Raw genomic sequence first — 14,422 nt, 5'->3', positions numbered from 1 at the left:
ACCAGGTCTTGTCCTCATTGTATTTTGTGGGGGTGAGCTAGCTCCGAGAACATGAATATTTGCCAGTAGACTCCAGGCCTAACAAGAAACCTAGTTTCTGGATCTACTGACCAAAGCCACGGTAACCCACTCCTACCTGCCTAGCATGGCTGAGAAGAGCCACCAGGGACGCAAGTGCAGTTAGCAGACTCTGTAACAGGCTCCCTGACAGCCAACCACGGCCGTGGCCACACAGAATTTCCCAGAAAGCTTCCGAAAGACTCAGATGCCCAAACTCTGAATAAAACCTGGGACTCGGGGACTCCGTGGGAGGAAGCTACATGGAGGTCCTACTGAGTCCCCTCACAGAAGACAGCAAGATAGAAAAGCCTTTCATCACTGTGTTTGCTAGAAGTCATTATTCACTGTTGCTGTCATGAATATTCATGATATTCATTAGGTTTTTTTTTTTTTTTTATTAGACACTCAGGCCCAAGAGCACAAGGCACAAGTCGCCTGAATAGGTAAGTAAATATGTCACTGGCAGGTTCCCAGGTAGTGCTTACAGGTTTACATCCATGTCTGTGAGCCCTCAACTAACTAGCCTGGAGCTCATTTCTCAAGCTCCGGATGGCACTGGGTTATGACAGTACCGGCCAGACAGTGAGCAAGAACAAGAACGCCTCTGAGCGCAGTCTGCCTAGCACCTGGTGTTCACTACAAAAGGCCATCATCCTGCAAGACTCCCCAAGGCTAGGATTCCTCGGCACACGCCTGAACACGACACAGAGGGTGACCGGAATGCTACACGGGTCTGGACTATACAGTTCTTCTAGCATGTCTCTGATCCAAAAGATACCTCTCCCTCCTCCGTTTCTTTATCTCCCACACGCCTTCTCTACTTTAGGTGACTTGACCAGGACAGCGAAGAAGAGGATTTTGTTTACAAAGCTGGAAAGCCCAACTTACAGATGACCTAAAAGTCCATTCATGCAAGATTATCCCCACGGCAGACTGGTCACCAGCCCCTTGGGTTATTAATGTCAGTGTGTTGCAGGTGGCGACAGATGTCTCACAGTAAAGCAGCCTCCTGGGTAGAAGTCTCCTAAACCCCACCCAGGAGGTCTACGGATGAGAGAACCAGGGACCATCTTGTTCTGCTTCCGGTTTTTTTTTTTTTTGTTTTGTTTTGTTTTGTTTTGATTTTAGGAACCAAGTTGGCTGTGGGACACAGAAATCGAAATAACTGGTTTCCTAGAAATGTTCCTTCCTTTCGACCACTGACACATTCTGCTTCGGGGGAAACGGCCTCAACGCTCCCAAGTACACGGAGGGGAAAATGGGGGTTGCAAACAAGGCTAGGTTCTGTAAGCATTTGAACGTGTCTGGGCAAAAGTTTGTCTCCAAATACAAATCAGCCTGTCTAGGGAAAAGGAAAAAAAAAAAAAGCAGGTTAGACCCAGCAGGAGAGGAGGGAGCCCCCCCCATCTGCCCTCCAGGTTTCCAGTAGGGAACAATGGTGTAAGATGGAGAAATGGGGATGCCCTCCTCAGTGAGTCTGCTGTCTGAGAAGAGCAAGGCTGAAATACTAGTAGAGAACTCACTGGTGTGAGTCTGAGCCCCAATTTCAACAAGCAGGCCTCTGGAGAATACTGAGCCCTTTGCTTTCTAGGTCTTTCCGCTCTGTGATGTTTTCCTTCTGCAGACATTTCTGTCTCTATCCATCACGGAATCAACCCATTTGTCACTCTGGAGCAAAATACACTAGTCCCCATCTTCTAATACCCAAATCATCGGATTCACTGCGCGTGTCAAACTTCATGTTTTCCCTTACCTGCTCTGCTATTCCTGTGTGTGTGTGTGTGTGTGTGTGTGTGTGTGTGTGTGTGTGTGTGTGTACCTGATCGTATGTGCATGCAGTGTCCAGAGGCACTGAGTCTCCTGTACCTAGAGTGACAGACAGTTTTGAGCTCTTTGTGGGTGCTGGAAACCAAACCTAGGTCCTCTGCAAGAACAATGACTGAGCTTCATCAGCCCTGGCCTGCTAGCCCTGTGTTCTATCACATGCACACCAGCATTTGACGGTGAATCCTGGATATGGCTCAACTGGGAGAGAGCTTGCCTGGCACGCATAAAGCCCTGGGTTCGATCTCCAGCACAGGGCCCAGCGCTTCCTGCCTGTAAATAGTCCCGGCACTCAGGAGGTGGGGGACAGGATCTGAAGTTCAAGATCATGTCCAGCTCCACTGGAGGCTAGCCTGAGGTACCCGAGACCCTCAGACAAACAAGAGATACTTCTGCACAATGTCTGCCATCTGTCAACTAGAGATTCGGTCGCAAATGACTGTTTCCTTGAATTACCCCAGGCCGCCTGGAAAGTATTGAAATACTTATGAAGGTATATTCAGACTAGGTTTTTGTTTGTCTGTCTGTTTGCTTTACTCTCTCTCCATCTATCCTAAAGGGCGCTCTACCACCACCATTTAATTCTACTAGTGGGTTTCTCGGACCAGTCCAACAGTTGGCTTTTCAGCTCAATTCCGCATCGCTCAGAACTCCCCCTGGTCAGCTGGAGGCCTTAATAAACGTTTCTGCTGCTCCTGAGGAAGGCAGCATCTGTTCCGCTCCGGTCGGGCCACAGCCAGCCCGTATTTCACACCCTCAACGTGTCCATGTGGCCTTTCTTCACGTGTCGCCCAGTGGGTAAGAACTTAAAGTGAGGCGGCCCAGCTGCCTCCACGGGCAGCCCGAATCCCTTCCCAGATGTGCAGCGAGTCCCTGTAATTACTCCCTTTGTGTGCCAAAATGGCCAAAGACTACAAGAATGTAAGTGTCTTTTAAAAGTGTGTCTGCCATAGACCATGGAAATACCTGGTGATTTTCTCTTTATCAGTTCAAGCTCCAAGCTCTTAAATTAAAAAAAGAAAGAAAGAAAAAAACAGGAAACCAGTGAAAATGAACAGGGGGGAGACCCCAGGCACTGATGAATTTTACGGTCTTGATGACAGGGATGCTTTCAAGGGGAAGACTGGTCTCCAAACCCATCCAGGTGTGTGCATTAAATCTGCAAAGCTTTTCATGAGACCATCAGCTCAAAGTCTGTTCTGGTGGTTGTTGTTTTGGTTTTTGTGGGTGTGGTGGGGGGAAGTGGGGAGCATTCATTTACGCTCTTTCCAAGCATTCTGCCGACCTCCTGTGTTTGACAAAGCTACTGAGCTACCTTGAGAAAATATTTACCTCCGCTAAATATCTGCACCCCAAGCCTAGGGGGAAATTCAATAATGCTGGTCTGTTCCATACTGCATCCTCTTTTCCATCTTGGTTTCTGAGGACAGGGTCTCCATATGTAACAGAGGCTGGCCTCAAATGCATAGCAATCCTGCTGCCTCAGCCTCCCTGGTGCCAGAGCCAACACTTACATCTTTCTTTGTGGAAATGCAAAACTGCATCTTTCCCTCCTCTAGAAGGCTCGCCTTCGGCGGCACTAGTATTATCAAGCAATCTTCTAGCAACAACTGTGACTCTGAAACCATGGCTTCAGCTGCCATCATAAATACCACTAAGGAAACACTGAGACATCTTTTTTCCTTTAAAGCATTTAGTGTTGGAGCTAGAGACATGGCCCGAGATTCAAAGAACACTTGCTGCTCTTACAGAGAACCAGAGATCAGTTCCTAGCACGCACATCAGACATTAGACTCTCAACTGCCTCTGTCTCTCCTGCTCCAGGAGATCCAGCCTTCTCTGGCATCTGCACCATGTGTACACACACACACACACACACACACACACATACACATCTAAAAATATTCAGTTTCTGGACTAGACTTATTAATTGCCTAATCTGTTTCATTTCCTTATCCCCTCCCTCCTTTTTTTGGTTCTCGTAAATTAGACAAATCCAGTCTATAGCCCAAGTCTGGGAAGAAAATTAACTTCATTTCCTTAAAAGACTGTTTAAGTAGATTGTTAAATTTTGAGCCATGTTATCTTCCAGTAAGAGTTTTCTTCCCATTCCATCTTTATCAAAAAGAACTATAGGCTATGGGCAAATCCAACGGCTCTTTCCCATACTAGAGAAGTAACAGCTGGTACAAGCCTATCACCACCACTCGTGCGGAGTCTGTGTAGACCAGACCTGAGACACACTAGACAGTCAGTTCAGTGGGTGACAAACTGTAACCTGCTCCTGAGAACAGGAAGCACATTTCTATCTGGCACTTTATACAGCCTAAAGATACAGGGACAGAGCACTTGGAACACACAACTCCGATTAGTTGGACTGCTGTTGTGATTCATGGGGCTTGGGGTGGGGGTGGGGGGTGGAGAATAACTACTTTGTTCGCTCCACAACTATTTTACAGTACTTCTCAAATTTATCCCAGTGAAACTTCTGTCTCTGGAAAACGTAAAACTGAAGGGTCTAGGAAAATAGAAGCCATGCATACGGCTATTCTTGCTCTCCTCTCCAGATGTCTTTTATGGCTTAGAACATCTTGACAGCCAAAGCAAAGCAAAGATCAATGAAAACACCAGGAGCCACAGAGACAGAGCTTATGTGGACTGTATGCAAATGAATGCAAATGCACCAGTAACAGTGAGATAGATCTTATGTAGATTATAGGCAAATGAATGCAAATGACCTAATGGTCTTCCTGTGTGTACGTGTGGCATGTGGCATGTGGCGTGGCGTATGTGTGCATGTCGGTACCCAAGGAATTCAGAAGAGGGCATCGGATCTCCCAAAGCTAGAGTTACAGGTGGTCATGACCCACCTGAAATGTGTGTTGGGAACCACACTCTGGTCCTCTGGGAAAGCAGTTACATCTTTAACTGCTGAGTCGTTTCTCCAGCGCCTAATTTCTTATCTTGTGGTTCTAGAAAGGTAAGAGCCCTAGGAGAAAGCCTCAGTGTTTTGTTTTAACTCCTTAAAAGTTTTGGAAGAAAGTGAGCAGACTCCTGTTTTATATTCACTCTCCTTTCCTGTTCTTCGAAGTACCCGCATGCATGCTGCATTTTACAGAATGTAGACTGAAATTCTTATTTAGATTACCCCTTTTTCCTTCAGTAGAGACTGTATGAGTCCATGGATGTACAGACACACACACACAAGCTACAAGCCAAATCCATTCAAAGAAAGCAGGAAAGACTTGACTGATCTCCTAAAATGAATTTGCAATGTGTTTTCATCCTTAATTAGCTTGCTTCAAGGTTTTGAGCTGATAAAGACTGCCTCCAGCAAACAGACGGCATGAGTTCTGGTTCCTGTGTTCAACCTTACTGAATCCGTGCATGCTACAACACCGCTCAACCAACTCCGTCATCACATCCCATCCTGCTGTGTGTGTTTAGAGAAATGTGTTGAACACATCATAACTGATCTCAAATAACTGACTAATCTCTAAGGCATCATTTCCACTATTTCCAGAGATGGTTTGAACTGGACCACAGTCCAGGAAAAAGACTTAACACATACAACTATGTATCTGCATTGAGGGGAGTTATGAGATCATGGAGAAGGGGAGGAAGGCCTCTGGGAGGGTGCGCGCCCACATAGCAGGTGGCTGGAGGAGGGCTGACTTCATGCCTTCCATTCCCCTCTCCAAAATACCCAGAACTTACCAGAACCTATATAAGTAATTCTCACTTTGGCAAATGAGGTCCCACTATTAAGTGTAGGTGTGTCCCGTTTAACACAAACTGTTCCTGAGAGAAGGCAGCATAGAGCACTAGCTCCATCCTCAATGTTTAGCTCAAGGGTAGACGTCTGGATTCCACATAATCTGAGGGACAAAGTATCAGGGGGAAAGTGGGGTTATGGAACCCACTCGAGTTTTATATCTCTTCGCAAGTATCTATTCACACCAGTTTTAATGTATTTTTATCTACAATTCTCTGTAATATAGAAGAGTGTAGTTCAGTGGTGGTGGAGTTTTTCTCTGGCCACGTGTTCAACCTTGGCATCACAGAAACAATGACAAAACCTGAATACACAGAACTACATCCTAGATTTGGTAACTAGTATTAAGAATACAAAATAAAAACAAAGAAAAACCAAAAAAAACTTCAAAACACAGCTGGGCTGTGATGGCACACACCCTTAATCCCAGTGCTCCAGAGCCAAATGCTGTGAGTTCGAGGCCAGTCTGGTCTACAACTCAAGTTCCAGAACAGCCAGGACTGTTACACAGATAAATCCTTTCTCCAAAACAAACAAACAAACAAACAAACAAACAAACCCCCACAAAACTGCAACATGAGTATGTATTTATTGTTGCTGGACAGACTAACCAAGTGTGTCCCTTAGTTTACTTAAAATGGCCATATGGCCAAGCCACAGAAATGTGTTGAAAAGTGAGTGAACTGCGTATGACCTCATTGCAATTGCAGCCACTAAAAGCTCCACTCTGCTAGCCATCCATGATGGGTACCCAAGGACTTGAAAGAGCAGGAGAGATCGGGACACTGATAATCTGCTGTTTTAAATACAAGTATAAATTCAGCCCCCGGTGCCCACTGGGATTTAGCAGATGGCAATTTTAGGCTGAGCTCATTCTCCATGTCTAAGCTGCCCTGAGCTTAACAGAGTCCCAGATCTGGAAAGAACGGCGCAATTTGTTGGAGGGGGATGAAGTCACCATTTTAGGCCATGCTCACAGATTTTGATGAGGGTGAATCACACTTTTCTCAAGCTGGTTTTGGCATCTGACTCTGAGAATGGAGGTATTTTTTAAGTATGACTGACCAAGATCTGACTGGGAAGGAAACTAGTATGACATTCCCAAATTGTAGCAGTAAGTACAGTAATCATGAGACTTCTGACGACATTGTCACACACCCTACAATATACGAGTACTTTGTCATGCTTGAAGATCCCATTTTCCTATAGAAGATGATCTACTTGAAGTCTGGCTGGCCTTCTCCGCTCTGCTTTCACCCACCAGCCTCTTCCTCTGGACTTCCGCTAAACTTTCTTCTGTGCAAATGTTGAAATAGGTGCTCTAGTCAAGACCATCAATCCTGACAGACCTCAGCCACCACACTTGTAATCCCAATTGTTCAAATGGCTTTATGATGCTGCCACCAAAAAAGCCACATATTTAAGAACCAATGGGATAACAGCTCCACAGCCTGAAGGTATCTGGACTCTGGACTTCGGAGTTCATCATATACTCAGAACCCTCACGACACAGATGGTCTGACATGATAAACTCACTTTGCCTAGAACTCAGAGACTCAGGAGAGCCAGGGAAGACACAGAGATAAGACAAGTGTCAGCCATTAATTGAAAAACTCTAGGGGTGACATAGCAATTCTGTGACTGTCTCTCTACTTTTGCCTACTCAAAAAATATTCTATTATAAACGCTCTTTTAGGAATGTGGTGATGTGTTCCCTATATACACAACACTTCCAAGAGTTTTTGAAGCCTTCAGCTAGGGCTTATACCTCATACCTAACTCCACAGAAACACCCTGCATTTAACCAGTTACAGACAGACGTGTCCAATGAATGTGGTTATTCATTCACACACTATACCCCTCTTGAGAGCTCCGCAGAGTTCATTCAGCAACTATGAATTGAGAAATTTCCAACTGTACCAGGTTTTTTTTTTTAACGGTGTCACTTTGATTTATTTGTGTGTATTTGGACATGTGATACCACACCATACACAGGAGATACACTTGTGGATTCGGTTCTCTTGGTCTACCATGTGGGTCCTCGGGGTTGAACTCAAGGTCCTGAAGCTCGGTGGCAAGCTTTAACTTTCTGGGCCATCGCCCTGGCCCTAAATCATCATTTTAATGCAGAATGGTAAGCTTTTAGTCAACTCCTGTTCTCACTGACCTTAGACCCACAATATAAGTCTCGTGAGTGAGAACGGAACAGAAACTATGGGAAGTAAAAAGGCCATGAAAGTAAAAAACTGTGGGAAGTGGCTCCTGGCAGAAACTAGGAAGGTGACTGTTGGGATTCTGTAAACCCCACCCCTCAGTTACCTAGCAACAGCCGGGTATACCCCCAATCAGTTACCAGGCAATAGCCAGGTATGCTCCACCCCAGTGACCTGACACTATAAAAGAGACTGCTTGTCCCCTCCTCTCTCTCTCTCTCTCTCTTGCTCTTGCTCTCTTGCTTTCTCTCTTGCTCTCCTGCCCTTACCCCTCCTCTTCCCCTTCCCTTCCCCCCTCTCTCTCCATGTGCTCATGGCCAGCCTCTACTCCTCTACTCCTCTATTCCTCTCTTCTCTCTCTCTCTCTCTGCCTCAACTACCCTCTTAACTCTCCCATGACTTGAATAAGCTCTACTCCCTACTATACCATCATGTGGCTGGTCCAACATGGATCCCCCAGAGGCATCTCCCTAGCCTCCAGACCTTGCCACATCTCCATGGGCCAAATGTTCCCCACCCGCTCTCCATCCTTTTCCTAACATTGGTGCCGAAACCCAGGACGTCATCTTTTAACAACAGTGACTCCTATGTTCTAAGAGATAGACCAACTTGTTCCAAGAGGAAAAGCTACTTAAGACTAAAGCATCAAATTGCAGAGGTATGGTAGGCCAGGGACAGACGAGAGACCCCAGGTTTGGGGCTTCTTTTTGAATCAATAATCACACACAACTCTTTAGGCTGGGAGGGATGGTGTGCAAGCACTCTGCTTGAAATAGCCATGTGCTTCCAGGACAATCAAATCACACAGATTTTAGAGACAGTGTCATTGATCTCATGAACAGCACAGTGACACATAAAAACTTCCTTGAGACTTGTGGTAATGGCAGCACCTTGTCCCTCATGAGCTAGAAAACCACCACTAAGAAAATGAGGAACTGATTCAGGAAGCTCATCTGCTCCTCTCCACCACATCTAATTTCTGTCAAGTTATGTAACCTTCCGCGCTGCTGACACCACCATTCATCACATAAGGAACCCCAGGAGAAACACAACGGGGTGTGTGTGTCCCCATGATCGCTGCCAGGGGACCCCTTTCCATCTCTGTCACACACAGACAGGCTTGCACCCCAACAATAACAAGATCCAGTTGAGCATTAGTCCTTTCTCCAGGGATAACTGGTCAACCAGAGAAAGAATAGCTACATGGAATTAGAATGGCACAAGAAAGAAGGGATCGTGCTGTGGCCAAGGATACCAACCATAGATAAGGAGGTCTTACAATGTGAACTCTCCTCTGCCAGTTATTGGTTAATGGCCCATGGTAAGACATTTTAGCAGGCACCCCTCCCTCATATCTAAAATGGTAGCAGTGTTACTAACCAGTGGGTTCAGATGGGATTAAGTAAAATGCCTGAAGTAGCTATCTATCTCAGAGCAGCTGGTACCTAGGAAACACCCATGAGGTCATCTTCCTTTATTAACAGGAAGGCAAAAGTCACAGTCCCATCCCCATTATCTGAAAGAACCAGGTCATATCACATGGTCACTCACAGGATTTCGATTTAGATCTAGAAAGTCAGGAAGGGTTTTGAATATGACCTCAACTCATTACTTCATTTGAAAGATGAGTAATAGAAGCTGAAAGCCAAGGTGTTGACCTACTAAGTGTTGATAATGCTCAACATACTGAGGGCCATAAATGTTAATATAATCCAAAGGTTACTGTTTCTTTCTGCTTGTTTTTCTTTTCCTTTCTCTTCTCTGGGGAAAAGGGTGTCCCTGTATATAGCCCTGGCTAGCCTAAACTCTCAATGTTCTATGTGACCATAGGCTGATCTTGAGTTTTTCTCCTTCTGCCTAAGGTAACCATGACCAGCTGAATTTTGTTGTTGTTGTTGTTGTTGTTTTGCTTATGTTACTGTTAAGATTTTCCTTTTGTTCTTTTGTTGTTATTTTGAGTCAAATCTCACCATATAACCCAGACTGGCCCAGAACTCACTATGTAGACCAGGTTGTATTTGAACCCACAGAAACCTATCTGTCTCTGCCTCCTGGGTGCTGACAGTAATGGTATGTACCACCACTCCTGGCCCAAAGCCAGTTCTTAAAGCAAAAAGATTAAAGGGAAATTTCTTTGGTGTAGAATGGCTAATTAAGGCCACTGACACCTTGCCATCTTCTGAGACCCCAACATAAAGAGTTTGGAACAAAGATTATGTTAAAAAGACAGAAGAAGAGAGGTGGTGGTGAGGGAAGGAGGAAGCAGAGGAAGACAACGATGACCACCACAACTTAAATAGCTGGTAGCTACTAAACAACTTAAATGTGTGGTATCACATGCCTTTAATCCTAGCACTCAGGAGGCAGAGGCAAGTGGATCTCCAAGTTTCAAAGAACCAGAAACAGAAAAGAAAAATAAAATAAAATAAAATAAAAATTAAAGAAAACAAAAGGCAACAGCAGAAGCTCGTCTGACCGAGTCCTTCATATTCCACTCACATCAGACAGGCAGGAACAGGAAAGCACAGCTGGAAAGCGTCAGGTCCAGGTGTGGAAAGAAAACAAACAAACTTCAATGCTGGAGCCTCAGAAACACTCAAGATTCCTGGGCGGTGAGCAAAAAGGCAGGCCCCACGCCGAGGCTGAAGGAGAAACTTCTTACTCTTATTGGCTGACAACTGTTTTTGAGCCCTTCTTTCAAGAGACACCAAGCGTGGGATGTCAGGAAGAAAACAGTTCTCCCGGGTTCTTGGAAAGGATCCCAAGGATCCCAAGCGACAGTTTTTTACACACCTACCCCCCACACCCTCAGCCTCCTTTGTGGCTAGCTTCTGGAGCCAAAACAGCCATTTGGCAGCTCCACTGTGCTAAGAAGTCCATTCAGAGACTCAAGTTCATGCATGGGTCATGTATGGATTGGAAGGAGTGACAGTTTCTCCCCAAACAATTCTCTGACCTCTAAGGTACAGGAAATTGGGCGTAGGGAGCCTCTTGCATATGAGCATGCCTGTTCCAACAGCTGTCTGTCCATCAATCCATACTACTGTGTGAACCACCCCTAAGGACCGGACAGTCAGACTTGCTTTGCGCTCACTCCATTATTTCTACTCGGGATGATCTCAGTTTTTCATCCTAGAAGACATCTGCTTTTGCCTACGTATAATGCAGAAGTGCTCCTACAAACAGCAGACGCTCGTGGGCTGGTTCTCATTCTCAACCTAAAACACTGTGAGAAGCCGAGAGTGGAGAATGCTTGATTTCTGCTTTGTAAACTGGACATCCCTCTTACATCGGAAGCAACAGGCAGTAAATGTCCGTCTGTCTTTCTAGCTGCTGACCAAGGGAAGGGAAATGTCCGTTTTTTCCAAAAGTAGTTCACCAGCTGGGGGTTCCTAAAGAACATCCCCGGTTTTTTTTAAAGGGGCTGCTTGCCCCCTCCCCTCTCTCTTTTAAAGATTTATTTATTTTATGTATGTGAGTACACTCTGTCTTCCGACACACCAGAAGAGAGCATCTGATCCCATTACAGATGGTTGTGAGCCACCATATGGTTGCTGGGAATTGAACTCAGGACTTTTGCAAGAGTAAATCAGTGCTCTTAACTGCTGAGTCATCTCTCCAGCCCCATCACCGGCTTTCTTGTGTGGCATCTAATGTTCTGGAATCTACGACCCATCTTTTTGAGAAAGTAATTGATCCAAGGAAGCATGAACATCTCTACCAGCTCATCAGTCAGACCCTGGGACCAGCTGTTTACTGCAACACCCCCAACTTTTCATTCACACTCTTGGATCTGCAAAGATGAAACCTCATACGGGGAAATAAACTAGTCGGGACAAGTCCACTTTCTCCTTTTACCCAAACCATTTGACTCTTCTGAACGGCCCTATAAAAAAGAAGTGTGAGTCGGAGGGGGTGGGATAATAAGTTTCACTTTCTTCTTTGTGATGTGGATAGAACAAATAATACTTATTTTAATTGTCTACACTGTGGGGAGAAGTGCCTACTGGGAAAATTAAATGTGCTGTCAAGAGTTAAAGAGGTTTGGGGCGGGGGAGGTTGGGTGTGGAAAGGTGTTGGTGTTGAAAGGGTTGTCTTAGGTTTTCGGGTTTTTCCGGGATTTTTTTTGTTGTTGTTGTTTTGTTTTGTTTTGTTTTTTAAAGAAAGTCTGGTTCTGTCAAGACTGTTTCCCCATTCACAAGCAAAGCAGAAGTTCAATAATGCATTTTAGACCTGGCGATTAAAGGCTAGGCCACCTCCCTGTGAATACAGAGGTTGAAAACTTCTGTTAGAACCCAACAGCCCATGACCCACTGACCCACTGACCCACTGAGCAGATGTCTTCCTTAAGTTCCTGCCTCATTAAGGGCCACAGTCTCTGTAACAATATAAAAGTAAAAGGCAACACAGGGCTGGAGAGATGGCTCAGCAGGTAAGAACGTAGGCTCCAAGGATCTGAGTTCAATCCCTCCCCTACTTGGGAGGCTAACATTTTTCTGTAAGTCCAGTTCCTGGGGCACTGGCCTCTTCTGGCCTTTGTAGACACTCGGAACTCAAATGGTACACAGACACACATACATGGAAAACAGCCATAGACATAGAGAAATGAAAACTTAAATAATAACAAAGTTAAAAGAGGCAACATACCTGTGGACCCCCTGCCTGGCTCATCGCATCTCTAATTTCTGGGAACTCAGTGTCCCAACATTCCTTCGACAGGCTATGCCTGCTTAGCCGCAGCAGCTTGGAAAGTGCCCCTAGTTCTCTGCCTGCTCTGTTTTTCCTAGTGATTCACCCTGACTTATAGATCCTTCAAATCCTCTGAGTCTCAGTGGACAGGGTAAATCATTCACTTGGTAGAGTGCTTACCTAGTATTCACAAAGCTCTGGCATCAGCTCTGCATAATCCAGATAACACCAGACCCACACCTTCGTGCCAGGGAGGAGAAAACAGGAGCATCTCAAGTAAGGAGTTCAAGTCCAACCTGGGCTATATGAGATCTGGCCTCAAAATAAACTAAATAAATACATAAGTAAATCACAGTCTCCTCCCCCTATAGATAAAGTCTCTGACCCATTCTCTACCTTACATCTCTTACATTTCCACTTTCTACACCTAAAACAGTTTATTCCTATTAGTTTGATTTTTATCTACATTGTCTTTTTTTTCTTACAAATTTGTTTAAAAAAGAGACATACATGTACGTATTTTTAATTATCTACATTTTCTACATTACTACATTTATCTACATTACTACATTTTCCAATAAAATGTTGACTTCCAGCCAGTTGGTGGTGGTGCAAACCTTTAATCCCAGTGTCCGGCAGGCAGAGGCAGGCAGAATCTCTGTGAGTTCAAGGCCTGGCTTGTGACCTCCCTGACAGCCAGGCAGGGCTACATAGAGAAACCCTATACCCTATCTTAAAAGACCAAAACCAAAAAAATGAAAAGTTGTGTTCCAGAGAGCAAATGTTTTTTCTGAATTTTATTCCAGACTTAGGACAATGTTTGGCGGCCTCTTGATATAAGCATTTTAGCTGTGTGAATCAAGGAACATGGGAAAAAATACAGGGGTATCAGTAAGCAGTGTGCCAGGCCGGGCCTGGGGGCAAAGGGATACGAACACTTTATGTGTTGCTTTATGTTTTAACTTTTCCTTTAAGTAACAAGCCTACCTTGCAGCCCTCAGACATAAAAGTGTCTTGCATGTTTTAATTTCTTCAACTCCCATGTCTTCATTATAATTTAAAATGCCAGTATTAGCACTGCTGGTGCCTCCCATTTGTAGATCTCGCCGACCTCTTTGTACGGTTTCAAAAGAAACAAATGGAATACAGTTCAAGGTGTTAATTACACACGCTTATTAAAAAAAAAAAAAACAAGCCCTGAGACTGTCAGCTCTAAAATGGATCACTTTTATGTGTGTGTGGTTTATTAGTTTTTATACATGTGAGAAAGTCAAAGACAATAAGCATAATATTGCAAAACAGCTTCTACCAAAGGGAAATGATTCCCACTCCATAGCCAAGCCTAAGATGGGCTCCAAGAGTCAGCGAGCGGAGCGGCAGAGGAGACAGGTTTCCACATGCCGGTGGAGACCAGCGGAGGAGAGATGCTGTGCTGCCGTCTGCAGCCACAGGTCAGCGAGGGAGACAGTTCTCGGGACTGTCCTGATATGAGCGTGTGAATGAGGGTCATTCCTGACATTCTGTGCGTCTGGGTCACAAAGTGTTCCTGTGGACTAACTGGATATTTTGTGTGACAAAATCCTACGCACGACCGTGAGTGGGGGAGATTGCCGCGTTCTAAAGTATCGTGGATTAAACCCTTTATGATCTCCAAGCCAGGGGCCACAGATACAGGAAATAAAGCTTCTCCTCCACAGGCCTTTACAGGTAACTGTGCTCTGAGGAACAGCAGATACCTCAGCCCCCTCTGAGGCACGGATGGCAGGTGACATGTGCCGGATGGGGCAGATTGTGGTTCCTTGTGAGGCTTCCAACTCTATGAATTCAGAGGGATGGCAGGGCTCTGCAGCTACCTGCAAAT

At 45.2% G+C, this 14,422-nt stretch overlaps 1 protein-coding gene across 1 annotated transcript in view; it reads right to left on the bottom strand.

The window, feature by feature from the left end:
* Positions 1-14,422, bottom strand: part of SASH1 (SAM and SH3 domain containing 1) — a 161,084-nt gene that overhangs the window by 124,122 nt on the left and 22,540 nt on the right. The gene's annotated exons all lie outside the window — the stretch shown is intronic.

This window comes from Micromys minutus (assembly GCF_963924665.1).
Source record: "Micromys minutus genome assembly, chromosome: 30".
In the NCBI taxonomy this organism is placed as follows: Eukaryota; Metazoa; Chordata; class Mammalia; order Rodentia; family Muridae; genus Micromys; species Micromys minutus.
Note: the sequence above shows the minus strand (reverse complement) of the source record. Positions and strands in the feature narration are given on the sequence as shown.